Source organism: Vulpes lagopus, chromosome 9 (genome assembly GCF_018345385.1).
Source record: "Vulpes lagopus strain Blue_001 chromosome 9, ASM1834538v1, whole genome shotgun sequence".
Lineage (NCBI taxonomy): Eukaryota > Metazoa > Chordata > Mammalia > Carnivora > Canidae > Vulpes > Vulpes lagopus.
The window spans coordinates 51,451,798-51,467,699 of NC_054832.1; the positions used below are offsets into that span (position 1 = coordinate 51,451,798).

The window sequence follows — 15,902 nt, forward strand, 5'->3', positions numbered from 1 at the left end:
ATTAAGAATGAGACCCAATTATGTTTGTAAAAAAACAAACATAAATATTATCAATATTAATAATGTAAAATTTATAGATGGCATAATGTGAAAAGAAATGGCAAGCATGTTAATAATCATGTCTTACATTAATGCAAAATCAAGAGTTACTTCCTGAATTTGATACAATTATGTTTACATATATTGTATATTAATAATACTATTATCAATTAATAAGGGCAGAAAGGTATTGAATAATATGCTTATCTTTCATAATAGAAGCAATAAAGTTGATATTTCCAAAATTGATAGTTCAAGAAATAGATTATCATTTAGATGTATGGAATTAGCCAACAAAAGATCTTACAACAACAGTTGAAAATTATCACCTCTGACAGTGTAAAAGATGAAGTTTTCCATTATAAGTCCTTCTATATTTGAATTTTTAGCATGCCTTTTGTGTTTGGATAAAAACAAAATAATTTTAAATAAAAAAATAAAACAGAAAGAATATTTCATAGATAATAGCACGCAACCTTGAATAACAAATGAATACCCTGAATATATTGCCATTGACATGAGCAAAAAAAGTACAAAAGCCAAGAATAAATTTCCTAAAGAGGTAGACAATGGCTGTAATTCATGTAAAATTATTCTATATGTAATATCATTAGCAATAAAGTAAGAATTAATACAAGAATAATTTAACTTCCAAAAATTCTGCGGGCAATGCTCCTGTGTAAGCTAAGAGAAATGTAAAGAATCAAATACTGCTGAGCATTTATGGTAGTAAGTGACTACTGAAAAGATCCAGGCCACCAATAAATCAAATACTTCAATAAAATTCCTAAAAGCATGAGAATGTTTAACTATATTCCAATAATGAGAAATATAAGCAATGAAAATTATTGGCCAGAATAGTCTCCAACAGAATTCTGGAGCTATTCATAATGCTTCCATTAAAGTTTGGTTATCACCAATTAAGATAATAAAGAATATTTCTCCTTCAAAGATAAAGTCTTAGAATTCACAGGCCTTTGTCTCCACTTGCAATATCACCCTATGCCACCCAAAATCCCGGGCTATTTTCATATAGTTTTAGAAATCTTGGACCTTACTTTGTAGGGAAGATGTAATTTAAAAACTCACATTTATTCAATAAGCTTCAGTCTTGAAAACACCAACTGTCTTGCAGTCTTCTCAACTTCAATCCTCTAGGTAAATTATGAACACATCCGTTGATGTGTTCATCACATGCTGACTTCCATTTGCATCCTACCAGTACTTTCTTTCTAACCACAACCTTGAAAAATAAGCATGTTTTCTGTCTGTACTCTGTGTATCTATAACTTCATTTCAGGAAGAATCTACTCTTCTCACAGCCACCTAGGGGCTGCTCAATATCTTATGGTATGTGATCCAATGAATATTTTTGCTCCAAAATGTATTTACTAACAATTATGATTCAAGTAGAATCTGTTAAATTAGTGACTGCATGATTATAGCACCAAGTAATTTGTACTGCTTATGCTGTAACTGGGAAATAAAACAGTCAATCTCTATGGGTAGGTTTTCTCAAAGACTTAAGGAGCCAGGCATTCTTAAAATTACTAGAAGGAAGCAGCAAGAAGGGATCATTACACTCAGCTGGAGTGTTATGTTAAAAGAGGAGGAGTAACGCACAGTGATCAAAATAGATAGTTTTACTTCTCCTAAACCACCATTAGTATAGCACAATTTCAACTCCAACAAGAAACAGAAAGCAGAAATCCCAGAAACCCTGAAAAGCACAGGCAATAATAATGTCAACAATGAATGACACGTACTAAGTAGTTACTGTGTCAGATACTTCACCTACATCATCTCATTTAAGCCTCAAAGAATCCTGCTATTATGATCCTTATTTTGTAGATAAGGAAACTGAGACTTAGAAAGGATGCCTAACTTGCCCATATCCAGCAAGTGGTAGGATAGTGATTTAAACCTCGACAGTTTGATTCCAAAGCCAATATGCTTAAGCAGTCTGTTACACAGCTCAAAACAAAGATTCACACATAAATAGAGTTGCAGATAGATTTTATTAGAGCTGATACCTAAAAGATAGGTATCAATGAAAAAGGGTAATTGCAGGTCCTAGAAAGGAAAATAAGGAAAAGGGAGATTAACAATCTGTTGGATCAGTACTAAATGGAATTTAAAGGTACCTTAATCTCTTCTGGAAATGTCTTCCAAAACTCAAGACTGATACAGGAATTAGTCATAAATGACAATTAACAAAACATGGGAAAGTCAGAGCTAAGAGTGAACATACCTTAAGATCTTTTTTGAAAGTGGTTAACATTTAATGAGTATATTTTATTTTATTTTTAATGAGTGTGTTTTAATGAAGTTTAAATGAATTTAATTTAATTTAATTTAAGTTTTAATGAATTTCTATGCATGAATGTGTATTATGGAAGGAAAAAAGAAATATTTTAAATATCCAATGTATCCAATCTAAAGAAAAGACTGATACAGAGATTTGCAAGGAAAAAAAAACCCACAATGTTTTCTTTTTTAGAGAACAGATTTTAAAAATATAACGAAAAGGATTATTCTGCCCGCTTTATTGTTTTCTTCCTATCTCTATGAAAATGTTCATCATACTCAGTCCCCATTAACGGCTCAACCATAAAGTTTATTCAGAATTTTAAAATTAACATAGTTGATATGGAGTCTTTATTTCAAAAGAGATTTTTCTATATGTTACTCTTTCAAGCCTCACTTTTTCTTTACCTAAAGTGCAACTGTAAGATCCGTTAAGCTGCATTTCTCCATCCACCTTAAGGTGTCAATGTCTTCTTGCAATTCTAGACATCATCGTGTACAACAGAATCTCTCAGGATTATTTTTTTTAAAGATTTTATTTATTTGAGAGGAGAGGGGAAGAGCACGAACAGGGGAAAGGGCAGAGGGATGAGCAGACTGCCTGCTGAGCAGGGACCCACCCCTACACCCTGAGGTGGAGCTCAATCCCAGGACTTTGAAATTGTGACCTAAGCTGAAGTCAGATGCCTAACTGACAGCCACCCAGGTGCCCGTGGGATTATTTTTTAAATGATGATCTCTGAACTGTTATCCAGATTATTCTGAATCAGAATCTCTGGAAGTGAAGCAAGGTATATTTTAATAAACCCCCTAAATAGCTCTTTGGACACATTAAAACTTGATGGCATTGAATTATCAATTCCATGATTCCTCATCTGGAATCCTAGACTTAAACTTTATGAAGAAGTGAAGAATGAATACAAAATATGTGTAAATACAGATATCAAATAAGTCACCAAAATATTATATTCAGACTTTAAACTTAGACTCATTAACTATAAAATAATATATTTTGATTTTCTTTTTTTTAATTTTGATTTTCAAATAAAGAAGCCATACTAAATGAGATTTATGGGAAACTAAATTATTATTAATGATATCTGTACGAAAGTATCAAATGCAGACCCAGAGTCAGATCAATGAAGTGATCACTTACTCATGCCTCAAGAAATCTTGTGCCATCCTTCTCCTAAGTGCTGAGGACAGAAATATAAATTAGGGGATGCCTGGGTGGCTCAGTGGTTGAGCGTCTACCTTTGGCTCAGGGGCGTGATCCTGGCATCCAGGATCAAGTCCTGCATCAGGCTCCTTGTGGGGAGCCTGCTTCTCCCTCTGCCTGGGTTTCTGCCTCTCTCTCTCTCTGTGTCTCTCATGAATAAATAAAATCTTTTATATATTTATTTTTTTAAAGATTTTATTTTATTTACTCATGAGAGATACAGAACGAGATATATATATATATATATATATATATATATATATATATATATATATATGTTAGATTTATTCCTTCCAATAGAACGAACTAAAAACAAATCTTTTTTAAAAGATTTTATTTACTCATGAGAGATACAGAATGATATATATATATATATATATATATATATATATATATAGAGAGAGAGAGAGAGAGAGAGAGAGGGAGAGAGAGAGAAGAAATGGGTGGGAAATATCAGAAAGGGAGACAGAACATAAAGCCTCCTAACTCTGGGAAATGAACTAGGGGTGATGGAAGGGGAGGAGGGCGGGGGGTGGGGGTGAATGGGTGACGGGCACTGAGGGGGGCACTTGACAGGATGAGCACTGGATATTATTCTGTATGTTGGCAAATTGAACACCAATAAAAAATAAATTATTAAAAAATTTATATATATATATATATATATATTAGATTTATTCCCTCCAATAGAACAAACAAAAAACATCTCTGTAATACAATGGTTTAAAACAGTAGAGATATGCAGAAGTATTTTGGGAGCACTTATGAGTACAACTATCCTCAGTTGGCTGGAAAGTGAAGGGACAGTGTCAAGAAAGGCTTCCTGAAGATGACTCATGAGGTAAGACTTTAAATAGAAGAATTCCATAGATGGATCAAGGGTAAGCATTAAGAGCATTCAAGGCAAAGACACAATAATGAACAAAGACACAGGGATAAGAAATAGCATGTTATGTCTGATAAATTGTGAGTCATTCAGTGAACTGAAGAGAAAACCAAGTGTCAGGAAATGGTTCAGATTTGAAACTTGAAAGACAGGCAAAAAACAGATCATCAAATGCACAGTGAAACATGTGAATGAATGCATTGGACTTTAAGTAATTTGTGTTCTGCTCCTCTCTTCTGGAATTATACATTTCATAGACTGCTTGATATTAACCCAAAGGTCATTGAGATTGTATTTTTTAGTTTTTTTTTCCCTTTGTGGGATTCACTCTATAATTTCTATATCTAGGTATTCAAGTTCACCAATCTCTTCTGCAATGTCTCACATGCTATTAAGCCCATTCAGCGAATTTTTTTTCAGATACTGTATTTTTCACCTCTAAAAGTTCCACTTTCTGAATTTTATAACTTCTATTCTCCTTCCCATATAATTATGTTTTCTTTTAAATCGTTGAGTAGGGCAGCCCCAGTGGCACAGTGCTTTAGCACCACCTGCAGCCTGGGGCATGATCCTGGGGATCCTGGAGACCGGGATCAAGTCCCACGTCAGGCTCCCTGCATGGAGCCCGCTTCTCCCTCTGCCTGTGTCTCTGCCCCTCTCTCTCTCTCTCTCTCTCTCTGTGTGTGTGTCTCTATGAATAAATAAATAAAATCTTTTAAGAAATTAAAAAATAAATCCTTGAGTATATTTATAATATTCATAAGGAATATATTAATATAATTTATCATTTATATAATGTCATTTGCTAATTGATCATTTCTATCATTTTTATGTTTGTTTCTATTGACTAACTTTTCTACTGGCTATGGGTGCAATTTCTTCATAAGTTTAGTAAATTTTGATTGGGTGATGGATACTGTATATTGTTGGAGACGAGATTTTGGCCTGGCAACTTACTTGATCCTTTGAAGTTTGTATTTAAGCTTTAAAGACTGAGTGTAAGCTTTCCCAATAAGAATTCCACAAGAGAATTAAACTCTAGTGTCTAACACAACATTGTCCATAATGAATTAACTTGTCTCTAATGCATTTAAACGGTATTATACTACTCTTGAGAGAAATAAGAAAACAGTTATTCAAATTCTTTCGATTGGACTCCTGGTTGAGAAAGACTGACAATTTAACTGCACTCGGCATGACCTGCTTTGAAGTCTCCCTGGAGGTTCCACTGTTAAAGAATAGCTCTTCATTTATAGCTGATCAAAAATGTCTCTCAGCCCTATGTGAATTTTGGAAACGTTCAACTTATAGCTTCCCTGTGGTTCTTTGCCTGGCCTCAGGGTGTTTCTTCATACACTGTACAGCTTAGGATTTAGGAACAAACTCAAGGGGATTTCTATACAGATTTCTGACATTCTTTTTCCATGCAGCTTCTATCTCTCTGTTATTCTGCTCCACAAATTCTAGAGGCCTAAAGATCCCCAGACACCAAATACTGTCTACCCAACTCAATGAAACCATAGTGCTCTGTTTTAGACACCTCTTCCTATATTGTAGTCCAGAAGTGCTGGATGGCAGAAAGGTGGAAAGGGAGTAGACTTATTTTGTTTCCCGTACTTCAGTATTGTGCCAACAGATGGACCAATGTCCAAAAATTGTCAAAACGCATATTTTGTCCAGTTTTCTAATTTTTTAGGGAAGGGAGGTAAATCCAGTCCAGAGTGAAAGTTTTATCTTACATTTTAGATTACAGTTCTTGAAAAGCTGATAAAAGATTTTAATGAGAACACTGACATGATTAGATTTATAGATAATTCTAGCAATTATGTGGAAGAAAAACATGAGAACAATTAGGCTGATGAAAGGGAGAAGCTCCCAAAACATCTGAGAGGTAAAACTATCAAGATGAGATGGTTTCTTGAACATAGGAAGAGGAAGAAGTCAAAGATAACTCAAGAACTCAAAATTGAAGTGTGTGAGTACCACAAACTTACCTGGGGACAGGGACCTAGTTTATGGTGATTTTAGTTTTATTCATACTGCCTTTGATGCATACTTGGAACATCCAAATGGCGATAACCACTAGAGAGCTGAATATATAAATTTAAGACTCAGGGGAAAGTCCTTGGGTAGAAGAGATAAAACCAAGAGTAACCAACATATAAATATTAGTTGAAACTATAGAGGAAATAATATTGGTCAGAGAGAACATATAGAACCGTAAGACAACTAGAAGAAAATAACGCTAACATTTAAGAGACAAAGAAATAAAGTAGAGATGGAGAAGTCTTGAAAAATGAAGAGAACCAGGAGACTGCAGAGTTGAAAAGTCAGGAAGCAAAGAATTCCAGGAGAGATTAAAATACTATTTCAAATAGGTATTCCAGCAAAACAAAAGAAGGGCCACTGACTTAGGCAATTAAGAAGAAATGAACAGCTGGGCGCCTTGGTGGCTCAGCCAGTTGAGCATCTGTCTTGGGCTCAGGCCATGATCCCAGGTTCCTGGGATCAAGACCCACATCGAATTCCATGCTTATGGGGGGTCTGCTTCCCCCTCTGGTTCTCCTTTGGCTCATGCTCATTCTCTTTCTCTCTCTCAAATAAATAAAATCTATAAAAAGAAACAGGTAGCCTTTTACTCACTCAGGTGAGTGTAACTGAAAGTGCCAGAAAGTAGAGAAAGTGAGTGAGAATAAAGAGCAAGTATAGATTACTCTTCTAGAGAATGAAGAAGAGGGGTGGAGGGGCAAGACGGCAGAAGAGTAGAGTCCCCAAGTCACCTGTCCCCACCATATTGCCTAATAATCCTGAAAATCTAGAATTAGGCCTGAGATTTAAAGAGAGACCAGCTGGAATGCTACAGTGAGAAGAGTTCGCGCTTCTATCAGGCAGGAAGACGGGGGAAAAAGAAATAAAGACACAAAAGGCCTCCAAGGGGGAGGGGCCCGCGAGGAGCCCGGCTGAGGCCAGGGCGAGTGTCCCCAGGACAGGAGAGCCCGGCCCCGATGAGCAGGAGCTGCACCAACCTTCCCCGCGGAAAGGGGCCCGCAGGGAGGTGGAGCAGGACCCAGGAGGGCGGGGATGCCCTCGGGCTCCGGGGACACTAACAGGCACCTGCGCCCCGGGAGAGTGCGCCGAGCTCCCTAAGGGCTGCAGGGCGCACGGCGGGACCCGGAGCAGCTCGGAGGGGCTCGGGCGGCGGCTCTGCGGAGGGGGCTGCGGGGCGGGAGCGCGAATTCAACAGCGCAGGCCCCGGAGCACAGGGCGCCGGGACACAGCCCAGGATCCGGCCTCCCCCGGGACAGGCAGAGGCCGGGAGGACCCAGGACAACGAGGACGCTCCTACCCCGAGCTGAGCAGATCAGCGGCCCCGTCCCGGAGCCTCCAGGCCCTGCAGACGGAGAGACCCGGAGTTACTGCGGGAGCTGACTCCAGGGTCCCAGAGCTGGCCCCGCCACTGCGGATGTTCCTCCTGGGGCCTCACGGGGTGAACAACCCCCACTGAGCCCTGCACCAGGCAGGGGGCAGAGCAGCTCCCCCAAGTGCTAATACCTGAGAAACAGCACAACAGGCCCCTCCCCCAGAAGACCAGCTATGGACCAGTTCCAGGGGAAGTCAAGAGACTTAAAGTACACGGAATCATAAGATACTCCCCCGTGTTTTGTGTGTGTGTGTGTGTGTGTGCTTTTTGATTTGTTTGCTTCCCCCACCCTTTTTTATTTCTTTCTTTCTTTTTCTCTTTTTCTTCTCTTTTTTTCTCTTCCTGTTTTCTTTTTTCTTTTTCTCTTTTCTTTCCTTCTACTCTCCTCTATTTTTCTCCTTTTCCAAATACAACTTGTTTTTGGCCACTCTGCACTGAGCAAAATGACTAGAAGGAACCTCACCTCAAAAGAAAGAATCAGAAACAGTCCTCTCTCCCACAGAGTTACAAAATCTGGATTACAATTCAATGTCAGAAAGCCAAATCAGAAGCACTATTATGCAGCTACTGGTGGCTCTAGAAAAAAGCACAAAGGACTCGAGACTTCATGACTGCAGAATTTAGATCCAATCAGGCAGAAATTAAAAATCACCTGAATGAGATGCAATCCAAACTAGAAGTCCTAATGACGAGGGTTAACGAGGTGGAAGAACAAGTGACATAGAAGACAAGTTGATGGCAAAGAGGGAAACTGAGGAAAAAAGAGACAGATAATTAAAAGACCATGAAGACAGATTAAGGGAAATAAACGACAGACTGAGGAAGAAAAACCTACGTTTAATTGGGGTTCCCAAGGGCGCCAAAAGGGACAGAGGGCCAGAATATGTATTTGAACAAATCCTAGCGGAAAACTTTCCGAATCTGGGAAGGGAAACAGGCATTCAGATCGAGGAAATAGAGAGGTCTCCACCCCCCTAAAATCAATAAAAACCATTCAACACCTCGACATCTAATAGTGAAGCTTGCAAATTCCAAAGATAAAGAGAAGATCCTTAAAGCAGCAAGAGACAAGAGATCCCTGACTTTTACGGGGAGGAGTATTAGGATAACAACAGAACTCTACACAGAGACCTGGCAGGCCAGAAAGGGCTGGCAGGATCTACTCAGGGTCCTAAATGAGAAGAACATGCAACCAAGAATACTTTATCCAGCAAGGCTCTCATTCAAAATGGAAGGAGAGATAAAGGGCTTCCAAGACAGGCAGGAACTGAAAGAATATGTGACCTCCAAACCAGCTCTGCAAGAAATTTTAAGGGGGACTCTTAAAATTCCCCTTTAAGAAGAAGTTCAGTGGAACAATCCACAAAAACAAGGACTGAATAGATATCATGATGACACTAAACTCATATCTCTCAATAGTAACTCTGAACGTGAACGAGCTTAATGACCCCATCAAAAGGCGCAGGGTTTCAGACTGGATAAAAAAGCAGGACCCATCTATTTGCTGTCTACAGGAGACTCATTTTAGACAGAAGGACACCTACAGCCTGAAAATAAAAGGTTGGAGGACCATTTACCATTCGAATGGTCCTCAAAAGAAAGCAGGGGGAGCCATCCTTATATCAGATAAACTAAAATTTACCCCGAAGACTGTAGTGAGAGATGAAGAGGGACACTATCTCATACTTAAAGGATCTATCCAACAAGAGGACTTAACAATCCTCAATATATATGCCCCGAATGTGGGAGCTGCCAAATATATCAATCAATTAATAACCAAGGTGAAGAAATACTTAGATAATAATACACTTATACTTGGTGACTTCAACCTAGCTCTTTCTACCCTCAATAGGTCTTCTAAGCACAACATCTCCAAAGAAACGAGAGCGTTAAATGATACACTGGACCAGATGGATTTCACAAATATCTACAGAATTTTACATCCAAGTGCAACTGAATACACATTCTTCTCAAGTGCACATGGAACTTTCTCCAGATAGATTTCACAGATATTTACAGAACTTTACATCCAAACTCAACTGAATACACATTCTTCTCAAGTGCACATGGAACTTTCTCCAGAATAGACCACATACTGTGTCACAAATCGGGTCTGAACCGATACCAAAGATTGGGATAGTCCCCTGTATATTCTCAGACCATAATGCCTTGAAATTAGAACTAAAAAACAACAAGAAGTTTGGAAGGACTTCAAACACGTGGAGGTTAAGGACCATCCTGCTAAAAGATGAAAGGGTCAACCAGGAAATTAAGGAAGAATTAAAAAGATTCATGGAAACTAATGAGAATGAAGATACAACCGTTCAAAATCTTTGGGATGCAGCAAAAGCAGTCCTAAGGGGGAAATACATCGCAATACAAGCATCCATTCAAAAACTGGAAAGAACTCAAATACAAAAGCTCACCTTACACATAAAGGAGCTAGAGAAAAAAAAGCAAATAGATCCTACACCCAGCAGAAGAAGAGAGTTAATTAAGATTCGAGCAGAACTCAATGAAAGCGAGACCAGAAGAACTGTGGAACAGATCAACAGGACCAGGAGTTGGTTCTTTGAAAGAATTAATAACATAGATAAACCATTAGCCAGCCTTATTAAAAAGAAAAGAGAGAAGACTCAAATTAATAAAATCATGAATGAGAAAGGAGAGATCACTACCAACACCAAAGAAATGCAAACGATTTTAAAAACATATTATGAACAGCTATACACCAATAAATTAGGCAATCTAGAAGAAATGGACGCATTCCTGGAAAGCCACAAACTACCAAAACTGGAACAGGAAGAAATAGAAAACCTGAACAGGCCAATAACCAGGGAGGAAATTGATGCAGTCATCAAAAACCTTCCAGGACACAAGAGTCCAGGGCCAGATGGCTTCTCAGGGGAATTCTATCAAACGTTTAAAGAAGAAATCATACCTATTCTACTAAAGCTGTTTGGAAAGATAGAAAGAGATGGAGTACTTCCAAATTCGTTCTATGAGGCCAGCATCACCTTAATTCCAAAACCAGACAAAGACCCAACCAAAAAGGAGAATTACAGACCAATATCCCTGATGAACATGGATGCAAAAATTCTCAACAAGATACTAGCCAATAGGATCCAACAACACATTAAGAAAATTATTCACCATGACCAAGTAGGATTGATCCCCGGGACACAAGGCTGGTTCAACACTCGTAAAACAATCAATGTGATTCATCATATCAGCAAGAGAAAAACCAAGAACCATATGATCCTCTCATTAGATGCAGAGAAAGCATTTGACAAAATACAGCATCCATTCCTGATCAAAACTCTTCAGAGTGTAGGGATAGAGGAAACTTTCCTCGACATCTTAAAAGCCATCTACGAAAAGCCCACAGCAAATATCATTCTCAATGGGGAAGCACTGGAAGCCTTTCCCCTAAGATCAGGAACCAGACAGGGATGTCCACTCTCACCACTGCTATTCAACATAGTACTGAAAGTCCTAGCCTCAACAATCAGGCAACAAAAAGACATTAAAGGTATTCAAATTGGCAAAGAAGTCAAACTCTCCCTCTTTGCCGATGACATGATACTCTACATACAAAACCCAAAAGCCTCCACCCCAAGATTGCTAGAACTCATACAGCAATTTGGTAGCGTGGCAGGATACAAAATCAATGCGCAGAAATCAGTGGCATTTCTATACACTAACAATGAGATGAAGAAAGAGAAATTAAGGAGTCAATCCCATTTACAATTGCACCCAAAAGCATAAGATACCTAGGAATAAACCTAACCAAAGAGGTAAAGCATCTATACCCTAAAAGCTATAGAACACTTCTGAAAGAAATTGAGGAAGACGCAAAGAGATGGAAAAATATTCCATGCTCATGGATTGGCAGAATTAATATTGTGAAAATATCAATGTTACCCAGGGCAATTTACACGTTTAATGCAATCCCTATCAAAATACCATCGACTTTCTTCAGAGAGTTAGAACAAATTATTTTAAGAATTGTGTGGAATCAGAAAAGATCCCGAATAGCCAGGGGAATTTTAAAAAAAGAAAACCATAGCTGGGGGCATCACAATGCCAGGTTTCAGGTTGTACTACAAAGCTGTGGTCATCAAGACAGTGTGGTACTGGCACAAAAACAGATACATAGATCAATGGAACAGAATAGAGAATTCAGAAGTCGACCCTCAACTTTATGGTCAGCTAATATTCGATAAAGAAGAAAAGACCATCCACTGGAAGAAAGACAGTCTCTTCAATAAATGGTGCTGGGAAAATTGGACATCCACATACAGAGGAATGAAACTAGACCACTCTCTTTCACCATACACAAAGATAAACTCAAAATGGATGAAAGATTTAAATGTGAGATAAGATTCCATCAAAATCCTAGAGGAGAACACAGGCAACACCCTTTTTGAACTTGGCCACAGTAACTTCTTGCAAGATACATCCACGAAGGCAAAAGAAACAAAAGCAAAAATGAACTATTGGGACTTCATCAAGATAAGAAGCTTTTGCACAGCAAAGGATATAGTCAACAAAACTAAAAGACAACCTACAGAATGGGAGAAGGTATTTGCAAATGACGTATCAGATAAAGGGCTAGTTTCCAAGATCTATAAAGAACTTATTAAACTCAACACCAAAGAAACAAACAATCATGAAATGGGCAAAAGACATGAAGAGAAATCTCACAGAGGAAGACATAGACATGGCCAACATGCACATGAGACAATGCATCACTTGCCATGAGGGAAATACAAATCAAAACCACAATGAGATACCACCTCACACCAGTGAGAATGGGGAAAATTAACAAGGCAGGAAACCACAAATGTTGGAGAGGGTGTGGAGAAAAGGGAACCCTCTTACACTGTTGGTGGGAATGTGAACTGGTGCAGCCACTCTGGAAAACTGTGTGGAGGTTCCTCAAAGAGTTAAAAATAGAACTGCTCTACGACCCAGCAATTGCACTGCTGGGGATTTACCCCAAAGATACAGATGCAATGAAACGCCAGGACACCTTCACCCCGATGTTTCTAGCAGCGATGTCCACAATAGCCAAACTGTGGAAAGAGCCTCGGTGTCCATCGAAAGATGAATGGATGGATAAAGTAGCTGTGGTTTATGTATACAATGGAATATTACTCAGCCATTAGAAATGACAAATACCCACCATTTGCTTCGACGTGGATGGAACTGGAGGGTATTATGCTGAGTGAAGTAAGTCAATCGGAGAGGAGAACGACAAACATTATATGTTTTCATTCATTTGCGGAATATAAATAATAGTGAAAGGGAATAGAAAGGAAGGGAGAAGAAATGTGTGGGAAATATCAGAAAGGGAGACAGAACATAAAGACTCCTAACTCTGGGAAACGAACTAGGGGTGGTGGAAGGGGAGGAGGGCGGGGGTGGGGGTGAATGGTTGACGAGCACTGAGGGGGGCACTTGACAGGATGAGCACTGGGTGTTATTCTGTATGTTGGCAAATTGAACACCAGTAAAAAATAAATTTATTATAAAAAAATAAAGAATGAAAGAAGAGGGTTGATTAAATTGAAGGTAAGAAAGATACAGGTGAAGACAATATATATACTGTTAGTATATGAGACTTGAGTTCTTGAAAGCTGAAGATCTTAAAAATACAAGAAACAGGGAAAAACACAATGGATTAAGGTCCCAGATGGAGAGGCCAAGAAGTCAAGGAAACAGAAGGATTATTTAGCATTGGCCAAGAGTCTTGACCAACACTGGTATTGGAGGAAAGAACATAGAATCAGCAACCAAATCAACAAAGAATGCTTGTTCTGACCAAGGGTTTCTACCTGGTTTCCAGAGAAATGGCAGGACCTTGATCTGAGATTGGACTGCCACAGTTTAGGAAGAAAGAGCAAGGGTGTCAGAAACTGAGAGTAAGGGCCTCTATTTAGAGCCTTATGCAGTGAAAAGACCCTAACTAGGGAACTATCATTGAAAGCCTTATTCTCAGTGTGAGCTGTCACATAACATTCAGAGCACAGTTATATGAAAGGAGATAAAAATGAGGATGCTGATTGTAATGATGATGATTAAAATAGATGCTCTGATATATCCCCCAGGTACTCCCTTCAGAACTGTATTCCCCTGGCTGCTAGGAGTGCTGCTGGCTGACAGCCCTCTCAGCAAGTTAATCTCAGCTAAAGAGGGCTGCCTTCCCCAAGGTTATGATTCTTTTCCAACCACAGCCTGTACCCCATGACTAGTCAATGCCAGGGTGCAGAAATCTAGCCTTGGGATAAGGTGAAGAGCCATTCCAGTTTCACTTCCCTACAGGGTCAGCTGAGACGTTGGTTGCTTACCAAATAGTAAACAGTCCAACTTGTCTCTGGATTTCAAACTCCTACATCCTTCATTTCCTCCAAGATAGGGTTTTCACATAAAAAACAGGACCCCCAGGTAAATGTGAAATTACAGACAATTATGTTCCAAATAGTAAATTTTATATAAAGAATCAGTCATTGTTTACCAGAAATTTAAATTTAACTAGGCTTCCTATATTTTTACTTTCTAAATTTGGCAACCCTATCCACAGGTATTAATTTGAGAAGACTCCCTAAAAAACTTATTTCACACTAGTCTCTATCTCAGAGCTGGCCTCCTAGGGAATCCCACTTAAAATAGTAAATTCTGGAATTCAATAACCTACTGGATGGCTGGCAATGAGGAACACATGTCTATGAATACATGGAATACAAATAGTTTCCAGCAATATAGCAGTATAAATATTAAAACTTTGACTGATAATGACCTGGGATGGCCTATAGTGGAAGGATTTACTAGTATACGGAATTCTTCAGTAGTTTGAGAATTAGAGAAACAGTACAATTATAATGAGAACAGAATTGGATGGTTATGGCTGGAGACAACTGACACTTTTGAAAAAAGATCATACAGGGGATCCCTGGGTAGCGCAGCGGTTTGGCGCCTGCCTTTGGCCCAGGGCGCGATCCTGGAGACCCAGGATCGAATCCCACGTCGGGCTCCCGTGCATGGAGCCTGCTTCTCCCTCTCCCTCTGCCTATGTCTCTGCCGCTCTCTCTCTCTCTCTCTCTCTCTCTCTCTCTCTCTCTGTGACTATCATAAATAAATAAAAAAAAATTTTAATAATTAAAAAAAAAGAAAAGAAAAAAGATCATACATAGCTAAGAGTGATTAAATAGCAATTAAAATCTAAGGATGAAAGAGGATTTCAGTGAAAACAATGAGATACTTAGCATCAAGTAACCTCTTCTACCCTGGAGGGGCAATGTATTTTTTGGTCGGCTAAGGCCTGTATACTATAGACATATAAATTAAGGCATATTTAAGGTTTCCATTTCCTTCCCATTGAGCCCATACCAAAAGGTTAAAACATACGGCATCCATTGGCATGAATCTCGCATAAAATCACATCAGAACAACAAAGGTACAGCCATAAGCATATAAACTTGGGATTCAGTGGTCTTCTCACATACTGCACCACTCAAAACCTGCCAGCCTGATACAGCAAAGAAAAGTCTACTGATGGTACAGCTAAGGCACCAGCTCAGAGACAATATCTTACAAGAATGGAACACTCTTCTCTGGAAAGCAATATGCATGTACATATACTATACACACACATCTACATCTATGTAAGTACAATGGCACTGTGTTCCCAAGAGGTAAATTCATAGATCTGAGAACTTAGGGATGAAAGAGGCAGTCTTACCTGGGTAATTTTTTATTCCTGCCTCACAATTTGGGGCTCCTTGGGTTGAGAAGTCCTGACACCCAAAGAAAAAAAACTCCTCTTAGGGGAAACAACAAAAGTGTCATTGAATTTTAAGCTGTCATTGTCAGTCTGGCACTTTGGGTTTTATATGACAAAGAATCAGCAGGCAAGAAGAGAAGTCACCAGGCTGGACAGAGGTAATGGAACCTGACCATTAGGAAGAGGTCAACCCACTATTATATAATGGAGGCAGGGAAAAATATATTTGGCACACAGGTAAGTC

The 15,902-nt window shown here is 38.9% G+C and overlaps 1 pseudogene; it reads left to right on the forward strand.

Moving 5' to 3' along the window:
* The window catches only part of LOC121498598, a 31,708-nt pseudogene that overhangs the window by 432 nt on the left and 15,374 nt on the right, over window positions 1–15,902 (forward strand).